The sequence below is a fragment of the Heterodontus francisci genome, chromosome 5, assembly GCF_036365525.1.
Source record: "Heterodontus francisci isolate sHetFra1 chromosome 5, sHetFra1.hap1, whole genome shotgun sequence".
In the NCBI taxonomy this organism is placed as follows: domain Eukaryota; kingdom Metazoa; phylum Chordata; class Chondrichthyes; order Heterodontiformes; family Heterodontidae; genus Heterodontus; species Heterodontus francisci.
In genome coordinates this window covers 19,020,147-19,033,637 of record NC_090375.1, presented here as the reverse complement: position 1 = coordinate 19,033,637, position 13,491 = coordinate 19,020,147, and positions in this window count along the sequence as shown.

The window sequence follows — 13,491 nt, the reverse complement described above, 5'->3', positions numbered from 1 at the left end:
ACTGAACAGTGAAAGCAGCATGCTATAGACAAGAGTTATGCGGTCAGATAAGCTCTGTAGTCTTGCCACATCCAGTCGTGAATGGTTAAATTAAACAACTAAACGAAAGAGGACATTCCACAAATATCCCCATCCTCAATGATGGGGAATCTGAGCACGTCAGTGCAAAAGGCAAGGCTTAAACAGTTGCAACAATCTTCAGCCATAAGTGCTGAATAGATGATCCATCTCGGCCTCCTCCTGAGATCTCCAGCACCACAGATGCCAGTCTTCAGCCAATCCGATTCACTCCGCGTGATATCAAAAAATGGCTGAAGGCACTGAATACTGCAAAGTCTATGGGTTCTCACAAAATCCCGGCTGTAGTACTGAAGACTTGTGCTGCAGAACTTGCCGCGCCCTTAGCCAAACTGATCCAATACAGCTACAAAACTGGCATCTACCAGACGATGTGGAAAATTGCCCAGGTATGTCCTGTCCACAAAAAGCAGGACATATCAAATTACTGCCCCATCAATCTACTCTCAATCATCAGCAAAGTGATGGAAAGTGTCATTCACAGTGCAATCAAGCGATACTTAAACAGAAATTAAAACAAGAAATGCTGGAAATACTCAGCAGGTCTGGCAGCATCTGTGGAGAGAGAAGCAAAGTTAACGTTTTAGGTCAGTGACCCTTCATCACAGATGCTGCCAGACCTGCTGAGCACTTCTTGTTTTTATTTCAGATTTCCAGCATCTGCAGGATTTTGCTTTTAAACAGAAATAACCTGCTCACCGATGCTCTGTTTGGGTTCCGTCAGGGCCACTCGGCTCCTGACCTCAGTCTTGGTCCAAACACGGACCAAAGAGCTGAAATCAAGTGGTGAGGTGAGAGTGATTGCCCTGGATATCAAGGCAGCATTTGACCGAGTATGGCATCGAGGAGCCTCAGCAAAATTGAAGTCAATGAGAATCAGGGTGAAACTCTCAACTGGTTGGAGTCATACCTAGCACAAAGGAAGATGGTTGTGGTTGTTGGAGGCCAATCACCACAGTCCCCTGACATTGCTTGCTGGAGTTCCTCAGGGTAGTGTCCCAGAATAAACCATCTTCAGCTGCTTCCCTCCATCATAAGGTCAGAAGTGGGGATGTTCACTAATGATTGCACAATGTTCAATGGCATTCGCAATTCCTCAGATACTGAAGCAGTCTGTGCTCTCATGCAGGAAGGACAACATTCAGGCTGGGCTGATAAGTGACAAGTAACATTCATTTTTTTTTCTTTCATGAGATTGTGGGCAAGGCCAGCATTTGTTGCTCAGCCCTAATAGTCCTTGACAACTGAGTGGCTTGCTCGGCCATTTCAGAGGGCAGTTCAGAGTCAATCACATTGCTGTGGGTCAAGAGTCACATGGAGGCCAGACCAGGTAAGAACAGCATATTTCCTTCTCTAAAGGGCATTCGTGAACCAGATGGGTTTTTACAACAACCGATGATAGTTTCATAGCACATGTTATGACCGAGGTGGGAGGAGTGCACTGTCTTTTCTAGTTCCACTTCACAAGTCACACCATATATTCAAATTTTTACCCAGTAACCGATACGGTCAATTATATACTCTACTCTTTATCCCAGAATAAAATACACCAACCAGGTTTCTTAAATAAGCATCAACATGATCAGTTTATTATAAAACAAGACTTGTCCAGTAAAAAAGCAAAGCATTAATACACAGATTGAAATATGGAAGTTCCCTTTTTAAATACTGCCCCCAACACGCACGCACAGACACAGACACGATAAAGAAAAAAAAATAAAGAAATTTTCTCTGCAGTGCTCTTTTACAAAAAAGAGACAAAAAAGAATACCTTGACCAAATACTTGTGAATTGTTGAAGAAAATGGATGAGATATGTTTTGTCCCAAAATGGCATATGGTCTGGCATCTGAGAACAAGTAGAGGGGTCATTGGGATCTTTTCTGAAGCAGTTCTGTACAGGCGGCATTGAGAGTTAATCTGGCACACTTTCCAGGAGTTCGTCAGGAGAAAAGCGGCATCAGGGGTTTTCACTCCCACGCACTTGATACGCAGCATTTTACAGAGAGAGGAGGAAGGAAGCAAGCTGGGTGCTTCACGCTTGGCAGGTTTATCTCCAACTGCCTTCAAAAGTCCACACCCAACAGAACCAAAACAACATCTCAGAAGCGAAACCCACTCCTGACCCTCATAAATCGTAACACGTCACTTCTCTATAAACATCTCCCCCAAGTTACCAAAGTTCCTGTTGTTTATTTATCTTAAGGCATGTGATATCCAGTAAAGTTGTTTTCAAACACAACATCTTAAGTGAATTTGTAAAAAAACATCCATGGAGTCCTTGTAGTTTTCCCAAATAAACCAATGTCCATGATTCTAAAAATACTAATCCTCAAAAAAATTTTAAAAATAGAAGCACTTTTATAACACCCCATTACTGAGACTAGCTTTAAATTACAGATTTTTATTAATTAATTGAATTTTTATTCCACCAGATGCTGTGGTGGGATTTGAACCCAAGCGTCCAGGACATTGGCCCAGGCCTCTGGATTACTAGTTCAGTGGGGAAGTGGTGGCGGAGTGGTATTGTCACTGGACTAGTAATGCAGAGACCCAGGGTCTTGCTCTGGGGACATGGGTTCAAATCCCACCACAGCAGAAGGTGGAATGTAATGCAATTAATAAATCTGGAATTAAAAAGCTAGTCTAATGATGGCCACGAAACCATTGTCGATTGTTGTAAAAACCCATCTGGTTCACTAATGTCCTTCAGGGAAGGAAATCTGCTGTTCTTACCTGGTCTGGCCTACATGTGACTCCAGATCCACAGCAATGTGTATGACTCTTACATGCCCTCTGAAATGGCCTAGCAAGCCACTCAGTTGTATCTAACCGCTACGAAGTCAATAAAAAGGAAGGAAACCAGATGGACCACCCGGCATTGACCTAGGCACCGGAAACGACAATGACAAACCCAGCCCTGTCGACCCTGCAAAGTCCTCCTTACCAGTGGCGCAGTGGTTAGCACCGCAGCCTCACAGCTCCAGAGACCCAGGTTCAATTCTGGGTACTGCCTGTGTGGAGTTTGCAAGTTCTCCCTGTGTCTGTGTGGGTTTTCTCCGGGTGCTCAGGTTTCCTCCCACAAGCCAAAAGACTTGCAGGTTGGTAGGTAAATTGGCCATTATAAATTGTCCTTAGTATAGGTAGGTGGTAGGGAAATATATAGGGACAGGTGGGGATATGGTAGGAATGTGGGATTAGTGTAGGATTAATATAAATGGGTGGTTGATGGTCGGCACAGACTCGGTGGGCCGAAGGGCCTGTTTCAGTGCTGTATCTCTAAACTAAACTAAACTAAACATCTGGGGGCTTGTGCCAAAGTTGGGAGAGCTGTCCCACAGACTAGTCACGCAACAGCCTGACATAGTCATACTCATGGAATCATACCTAACAGACAATGTCCCAGACCCTGCCATCACCATCCCCGGGTACGTCCTGTCCAACCGGCAGGACAGCCCCAGCAGAGGTGGCGACACAGTGGTATACATTAGGGAGGGAGTTGCCCTGGAAGTCCTCAACATTGACTCTGGACCCCATGAAGTCTCACGGCATCAGGTCAAACATAAACAAGGAAACCTCCTGCTGATTACCACCTACCACCCTCCCTCAGCTGATGAGTCAGTACTCCTCCATGTTGAACAGCACTTGGAGGAAGCACTGAGGGTGACAAGGGCACAGAATGCACTCTGGGTTGGGGACTTCAATGTCCATCACCAAGAGTGGCTCGGTAGCACCACTACTGACTGAGCTGGCCGAGTCCTAGGGGACATAGCTGCTCGACTGGGTGGTGACAAAACCAACAAGAGGGAAAAACATACTTGACCTCGTCCTCACCAATCCGACTGTGGCAGATGCACCTGTCCATGTCAGCATTGGTAGAAGTGACCACCGCACAGTCCTTGAGGAGACGAAGTCTCACCTTCACATTGAGGATATCCTACATCATGTTGTGTGGCACTACCACCGTGCTAAATGGGATAGATTTCGGACAGATCTAGCAATGCAAAACTGGGCATCCATGAGGCGCTGTGGGCCATCAACAGCAGCAGAAATGCACTCAACCACAATCTGTAACCTCATGGCCCGGCATATCCCCTACTCTACCACTACCATCAAGCCAGGGGACCAACTCTGGTTCAATGAAGAGTGCAGTAGGGCATACCAGGAGCAGCACCAGGCATACCTCAAAATGAGGTGTCAACCTGGTGAAGCTACAACACAGGACTATCTGCGTGCCAAACTGTGTAAGCAGCATGCGATAGACAGAGCTAAGCGATCCCATAACCAACGGATCAGATCTAAGCTCTGCAGTCCTGCCACATCCAGCTGTGAATGGTGGTGGACAATTAAACAACTAACTGGAGGAGGTGGCTCCACAAATATCCCCATCCTCAATGATGGGGGAGCCCAGCACATCAGTGTGAAAGATAAGGCTGAAGCATTTGCAACAATCTTCAGCCAGAAGTGCCGAGTTGATGATCCATCTCGGCCCCCTCCTGAAGTCCGCAGCATTACAGATGCCAGACTTCTGCCAATTCGATTCACTCCGCGTGATATCAAGAAACGACTGAAGGCACTGGATACTGCAAAGGTTATGGGCCCTGACAATATTCCGGCAATGGTACTGAAGACCTGTGCTCCAGAACTTGCAGCGCCCCCAGCCAAGCTGCTCCAGTACAGCTACAACACTGGCATCTACTCTGCAATGTGGAAAATTGCCCAGGTATGTCCTGTACACAAAAAGCAGGACAAGTCCAACCTGGCCAATTACGGCCCCATCAGCCTACTCTCAATCATCAGTAAAGTGATGGAAGGTGTCATCAACAGTGCCATCAAGCAGCACTTGAACAAAGAACAAAGAACAGTACTGCACAGAAACAGGCCATTCGGCCCTCCAAGCCTGCGCCGATCTTGATGCCTGTCTAAGCTAAAACCTTCTGCACTTCCAGGAACCATATCCCTCTATTCCCATCCTATTCATGTATTTGTCAAGATGCCTCTTAAATGTCGCTATCGTACCTGATTCCACCACCTCCCCCGGCAGCAAGTTCCAGGCACTCACCACCCTCTGTGTAAAGAACTTGCCTCGCACATCAGATTAGATTTTTTTTTTTTCCTCTAAACTTTGCCCCTCGCACCTTAAACCTATGTCCCCTAGTAACTGACTCTTCCACCCTGGGAAAAAGCTTCTGACTATCCACTCTGTCCTTGCCACTCATAACTTTGTAAACCTCTATTATGTCGCCCCTCCACCTCCGTCGTTCCAGTGAAAACAATCCGAGTTTATCCAACCTCTTCTCATAGCTAATGCCCTCCAGACCAGGAAACATCCTGGTAAACCTCTTCTGTACCCTCTTCAAAACCTCCACATCCTTCTGGTAGTGTGGTGACCAGAATTGCACGCAGTATTCCAAGTGTGGTCTAACTAAAGTTCTGTACAGCTGCAACATGACTTGCCAATTTATATACTCTATGCCCCGACCGATGAAGGCAAGCATGCCGTATGCCTTCTTGACTACCTTATCCACATGCGGTATCACTTTCAGTGACCTGTGGACCTGTACGCCCAGATCTCTCTGCCTGTCAATACTCCTAAGGGTTCTGCCATTTACTGTATACTTCCTACCTGTATTAGATCTTCCAAAATGCATTACCTCACATTTGTCCGGATTAAACTCCATCGGCCATTTTTCCGCCCAAGTCTCCAACCGATCCACATCCCGCTGCATCCTCCGACAATCCTCATCACTATCCGCAACTTCACCCACCTCTGCGTCGTCCACAAACCCACTAATCAGACCAGCTACATTTTCCTCTGAATCATTTATATATACTACAAACAGCAAAGGTCCCAGCACTGATCCCTGTGGAACACCACTAGTTCCCTCCATTCAGAAAACCACCCTTCCACTGCTACCCCCCATCCTCTATGACCGAGCCAGTTCTGTATCCATCTTGCCAGCTCACCTCTGATCCCGTGTGACTTCACCTCTTGTACCAGTCTGCCATGAGGGACCCTGTCAAAGGCTTTACTGAAGTCCATATAGACAACATCCACTGCCCTTCCTTCATCCATCATCTTCGTCACTTCCTCAAAAAACTTCATCAAGTTAGTGAGACACGACCTCCCCTTCACAAAACCACGCTGCCTTAGCAATAACCTGGTCAGTGATGGTCAGTTTGGGTTCTGCCAGGGTCACTCAGCTCCAGGCCTCATTACAGCCTTGGTTCAAACATAAACAAAACAGCTGAACTCAAGAGGTGAGGTGAGAGTGACTGCCCTTGACATCAAGGCAGCATTTGACCGAGTATGGCATCAAGGAGCCCTAGCAAAACTGAGGTCAATGGAAATCAGGGGGAAAACCCTCCGCTGGTTCGAGTCATACCTCGCACAAAGAAAGATGGTTGTGGTTGTTGGAGGTCAATCATCTGAGCTCCAGGCCATCACTGCAGGAGTTCCTCAGGGTAGTGTCCTCGGCCCAACCATCTTCAGCTGCTTCATCAATGACCTTCCTTCAATCATAAGGTCAGAAGTGGGGGTGTGCGCTGATGATTGCACAATGTTCAGCACCGTTCGTGACTCCTCAGAAATTGAAGCAGTCCGTGTAGAAATGCAGCAAGACTTGGACAATATCCAGGCTTGTGCTGATAAGTGGCAAGTAACAGTCGCGCCACACAAGTGCCAGGCAATAACCATCTTCAACGAGAGAATCTAACCATCTCCCCTTGACATTCAACGGCATTACCATCGCTGAATCCCCCACTATCAACATCCTAGGGGTTACCATTGACCAGAAACTGAACTGGACCAGCCATATAAATGCCGTGGCTACAAGAGCAGGTCAGAGGCTAAGAGTCCTGTAGCGAGTAACTCACCTCCTGACTCCCCAAAGCCTGTCCACCATCTACAAGGCACAAGTCAGGAGTGTGATGGAATACTCTCCACTTGTCTGGATGGGTGCAGTTCCAACAACACTCAAGAAGCTTGACACCATCCAGGACAAAGCAGCCCGCTTGATTGGCACCCCATCTACAAACATTCACTCCCTCCACCACCGACACACAGTAGCAGCAGTGTGTACCATCTACAAGATGCACTGCAGCAACGCACCAAGGCTCCTTAGACAGCACCTCCCAAACCCGCGACCTCTACCAATTAGAAGGACAAGGGCAGCAAATGCATGGGAACACCACCACCTGCAAGTTCCCCTCCAAGTCACACACCATCCTGACTTGCAACTCTATCGCTGTTCCTTCACTGTCGCTGGGTCAAAATCCTGGAACTCCCTTCCTAACAGCACTGTGGGTGTACCTACCCAACATGGATTGCAGCAGTTCAAGAAGGCAGCTCACCACCACCTTCTCAAGGGCAATTTGGGATGGGCAAACAATGCTGGCCTGGTCAGCGACACCCACATCCCATGAATGAATTTAAAAAAACATTACCACGACACCACCATCTCCCCACAAAGGCAATAACTATCCCTAACAGGAAAAAATCTAACCAGCTCCCCTTGACATTCAATGGCATTACCATTGCTGAATACCACATGATCAACATCCTGGGGTTTACCATTGACCAGAAACTTAACTGGACCAGCCATATAATAACTGTGACTGCAAGAACAGGTCAGAGCCTCGGAATTCTGTGGTGAGTAACTCCCTAATGCCTGTCCACCATCTACAAGACACAGGTCAGGTGTCTGGTGGAATACTCTCCACTTGCCTGTTGGTGCAGTGCCAACAACTCTCAAGAAGCTCCATCCAGGACAAAGCAACCTACTTGACTGGCACCTCATCCACCACCTTAAACATTCACTCTCTCCACCACCGACGCACAGTGGCAGCAGTATGTACCATCTACAAGATGCACTGCAGCAATGCACCAAGGCTCCTTCGACAGCACCTTCCAAACCCGTGACCTCTACCACCTAGAAGGACAAGGGCAGCAGACGCGTGTCCCTCCGAGCCATTCACCATCCTGGCTTGGAACTATATTGCCATTCATTCACAGTGACTGGGTCAAACTCCTGGAACTCCCTTCCTAACAGCACTGTGGGTGTACCAACACCCCAAGGACTGCAGCAGTTCAAGAAGGCAGCTCACCACCAGGGCAGTTTGGGATGGGCAACAGATACTGGCCTAACCAGCGAAGCTCACGTCTCATGAAAGAATATTCAGAAAAGGTAATTGTTAAATGAGTTTTTAATGGGTTCCAATGTGTTTCAACATTTTTATCCAGAACTGAAATTTCCATTATTGACAACTTACCGAAACTAAAACCTTAAATCCTCATACCTCAATATTGCTCACATCAACACTGATGGCAAGTGTCAGGCCTGGCTCAGTGGACAGCATTCTTGCCTGAATCAGAAGATTCTCATTCCAGAATCTATTTCCTCCGGTGGAAGAGCACTGTACTGGTAGAGGCGATATCTCTTGAATGAGATGTTAAACCGAGGCCTCTCTGCCCTATCCGGTGGATGTAAAAGATCCTGTGGCACTATTTCGAAGAAGACCAGGGGAGTTCTTCCTGTCATTCTAGTCAATATTCAGCCCTCATCCAACATCATTAAAACAGATTATTTGATCATCAACACATTGCTCTTTGCGGGACCTGACTGTGCACAAATTGGCTGCTGCATTTTCTATATTAGAACAGTGACTACACTTCACTGGCTGTAAAGTGCTTTGGGCCATTCTGAGGTGTGAAAGGTACTATATAAATGCAAGTTTCCATCTCTCTCTAAATCCAGCATTCCTCCTCTTGCTTAATGGAAGTATTCCCCAGCAGCATCAGATATTTCTGCAAAACTAAAACACTGCAAATCTGAAATAAAAACAGAAAATGCTGGAAATACTCAGAAGTTCTGGCAGTATCTGTGGAGAGAGAAACAGGGTTAACATATCAGGTCAATGACCTTTCATCAGAATCAGATATTTCTACCTGCATTGTTTTGATAATTTGGGAGAAATGGATTTAATAGAAAGCTACACTGAAAGGAACTTGGTCACAAGACAGAATCATTATCTAGAAGTATAGTCAAAAATAAATGCAAAATTTTCCATTCTTAGAGACAATCACAGAAGCAATAACAGAAAATTGTCGACAGACCAGGAAATACCAAGGACATCTGTACATATCTTCTTGGCATTTCTTTGCAGACTAAGATTTTGGGAAGGTTGCAGTCATCGGTTGCAGGCCCGCTGGTGGCTAGTCAGGCCTATCTGTGACCAGCAGATTCTCCCACAGCGGGTACAAGTGAAGGTGTAGTCACTGCTGGGGGCAGTTGGATCTATCCTTCTCCTCCTGTTCTCTTTCATGCTGGTTCTTTGCTCAGTCTCAAAGGTGTCTGTAGCCCTCCTGATGTAGCATCTCCAGTATCACGATCTATGGCCTGCACTTCCCACTGGTGATGGTCGATGTGGCACACACAGAGAAACCTCTTCATGGAGTCCTTGAAGTGTTTGCATGTGGCCCATCTGTTCCTTTTACCCATAGTCAGTTCTCCATACAACACAATCTTGGGCAGGTGAATGTCATCCATCCGGGCAACATGACCTGCCCACCGCAGTTGGCTTTGCAGGAGGACGGCCTCAATGCTGGTGATGTTGGCTGTCTACAGGACTTCAATGTTTGTGATGCAGTCCTGCCAGTGGATCTTGAGGGTGCTGCAGAGGCAGCATTGATGGAAGTGCTCTAGAAGGCGCACATGATGGCGGTATAGGACCCATGACTAGGTGCCATACAGAAGAGTGGTGAGGACTATGGCTTTGTACACTTTGAGTTAGGTCTGTGCTCTGAGGCTGTGGTTGCTTCACACTCGTTTGTAGAGTCTGCCGAATGTACTGTTTGCTTTTGAGAGCCTATTGTCCTCTTCCTTGTCTATGGTGGCATCAAACAAGATGACGCTCCCCAAATAAGTAAATTGCTTGACGGTATTCAGCTCGGTTCCCTCGATGACAATGCTTAATGGTCTATATTCTTCTTGGGGTGCAGGCTGATGCAGTACTTCAGTTTTCTTTAAACTGACTTTTAGTCCGAAGAGTTGTGCCGCCTCGGAAAAATGTATTGTTATACGTTGCAGGTCTGACTGACTGTGGGCCAGGATAGCACAGTCATCTGCGAAAAGAAGTTCACGGATGAATTTTTCATGCATCTTTGGGTGAGCCTGAAGACGCCTGAGGATAGAGTCATAGAGTCATACAGCACAGAAACAGGTCCTTCGGCCCACCGTGTCCACGCCGGCCATCAAGCCTATCTATTCTAATCCCATTTCCCAGCACTTGGCCCGTAGCCTTGTATGCTATGGTGTTTCAAGTGCTCATCTAAATATTTCTTAAATGTTGTGAGGGCTCCTGCCTCTACCACCCCTTCAGGCAGTGTGTTCCAGATTCCAACCACCCTCTGAAAAGATTTTTCCTCAAATCCCCTCTAAACCTCCTGCCCCTTTGTTTAGATCTATGCTCCCTGGTTATTGACACCTCTACTAAGGGAAAAAGTTTCTTCCTATCTACCCTACCTATGCCCCTCATAATTTTGTATACCTCAATCAGGTCCCCCCTCAGCCTTCTCTGCTCTAAGGAAAATAATCCTAGCCGATGCAGTCCCTCTTCATAGCTGAAATGCTCCAGCCCAGGCAACATCCTGATGAATCTCCTCTGCACCCTCTCCAGGGCAATCACATCCTTCCAATAGTGTGGCAACCAGAACAGTACACAGTACTCCAGCTGTGGCCTAACTAACATTTTGTACAGCTCCATCATAACCTCCCTGCTCTTATATTCTATGCCTCGGCTAACAAAGGCATGTATCCCATATGCCTTCCTAGCCACCTTATCTACCTGTGCTGCTGCCTTCAGTATCTATGGACAAGTACACCAAGGTCCCTCTGACCCTCTGTACTTCCTAGGGTCCTACCATCCATTGCATATTCCTTTCCTTTTTAGTCCTCCCAAAATGCAGCACCTCACACTTCTCAGGATGAAATTCCATTTTCTACTGCTCCGTTCATCTTACCAGCCCATCTATATCATCCCGTAATCTAAGGCTTTCCTCTTCACTATTTACGACACCAATTTTCATGTCATCTGCGCACTTACTGATCATACCTCCTATATTCACGTCTAAATCCCTCAGTCTGGAAGCATACGTAAACTCCCTCATTAAGGTCTTCCATTGCCTGCTGCAGCATCATGCTGAAAAAGTTGGTGAATAGGGTTGGGACCAGCACACATCCCTGCTTCACGCCACTGGAGATATGGACTTGAGAGGTCGCTGTTTTGCTTGACGTGTCCATACTGATTTTCATGAAACTGCTTCACCATGGCCAGGAACCTGGGTGGGCATCCAGGTTTTTCAAGGATTTTCCAAAGCCCGTCTCTGCTCACAGTGTCGAATGCCTTGGTGAGGTCTACGAAAGTGACGTACAAGCCTTTGTTTTGCTCACGACACTTTTCTTGTAATTGTCAGAGTGCAAATGCCATGTCTGTGCTGCCTCTGTTTGCTCTGAAACCACACTGGCTCTCTGGGAGGTTTTCTCCTGTAATGGCAGGCACAAGCCTATTCAGCAGTATTCTAGCCAGGATCTTCCCAACAATAGAAAGGAGGGTGATCCCATGGTAGTTGGAGCAGTCTGATTTTTCTCCTTTGTTTTTGTACAAGGTGATGATAACGGCATCACGAAAATCCCATTGAATCCTGCCCTGTTGCCAGTAGGCCGTGAAAAACTCATGGAGCTTTGTGTATAGGCAGGGCCACCATGTTTTAAGGCTTCGGGTGGAATTCCATCGGCTCCGGGGGCTTTGTTGTTCTTCACTTGGTTGATGGCGGTCACAGTTTCCTCCAGAATTGGGCTCTCATCCAGTTCTTCTTTGACAGGCTGTTGTTGGATGTGATTGATGGCAGTATCATGCACTGTGCACTTGGCGCTGAAGAGAGTTTCAAAGGGCTCCGACCAGCGATCCAGGACTGACTCCCTGTCGATGTGTAGGGTCTTGCCATCGGCGCTCCTCAGGTGGTTTTGGGTTTGATATGCTGGTCCATAGACAGATTTTAGTGCTTCATAGAAACTTCTTATGTCGCCAGTATCAGCGAACAGATGTGTTTTTTCCACAAGTTCAATCCACCAGTCATGCTGGATGTTCCTCAGTTTATATTGAAGGGTGTTGCATGCTTGACGATAGGCTGTCATTTTCTCTTGGCTGGCTGGCTGAGCCAGGTGAACCTGGTGAGCTGACCTTTTTATTTTCAGCAGAACTTGAATTTCCTTGTCAATTTCATCAAACCAGTCCCTATTCTTCTTGGTGCTGGGTCCGATGACCTCATTGGAAGTATCCAGTACTGCAGCTTTGATGTGTTCCCAGAGTTCTTCTGGAGTGGAATCAACAATACCAAGGACATCTGTACATATAGGGGACAATCATATACAAAGGTTCAATGTGAAGTTCTATTTGACACTTCTGACACTTTTTCACTGATTACAACAAACTAGCTGACATCTAGCATGTTAGCAAACAATATGAAATGAACCTTGGTAGATGTTGTACAAATATTGTTATTTAGACACAGATTATTTGAAAAGAAAATCAAAACCAGATGTTCTAAATGCATGCTTCAAAGAGGTGCATTCAAGGGAGTTGACAGTTTCAAAGTCTCGCAGGACTCAAACGTCATTGGATTTCTGCCATAAATCGGTCAGTAATGTCAGACTCCCATTAATGAGGTGGCAATTGGAAGAAAAACTAAGACACCTTCACCATCAAATACACTCATTAGATCTTTTGGTTCTCACCTGACTGTAACAAAGCTAAATTAGTCCAAGGAATCTTGGCTGTTTCCTTTGAAGGGGGAAGGATGATTTTTTGTTTATGTGTACACAATGCATACTGAATCTAAATTTATATCTCCTGTTTTGAACATCTGTGTTGTTTCATCTGCCCTTGCAAAGTCCAATACGGTCCTGCATATGTTAACTTTTATGAGTTGGCTCATTTTCCTGTCCATTCTTTCTGAAAGCTTCCGGCGACTTGAATGCTGATCCTGTTTGTACACGTTGCAATACGATTTACGTTTAATGTCTTTCCAAACCTGAACCATTTTTCACTGCTGCATGATCCAGCTTGGGATTACTCATAACATCGATCATTTACACATCAGAGGGAGAATCTTATATCCATGAACCTTTGTGATGAGATACAAAGAAGGACTGCTTATAGCAAGACCACTATTCCCAGCCAAAATGGAGATGAATCGCCTGCCAATCAAGCTGTAAGTGGCTGAGATTGAATGCATGCACATAATTTGTAGAATGTGATTATCCTCCACTCACTATTTTGCTGGAGAAATCACCCTGCTTTTATCAGGAGAGGTTGTTGTAGTTTCGGTCATGAGTTCTGTTTGCTGCAGTTTGCA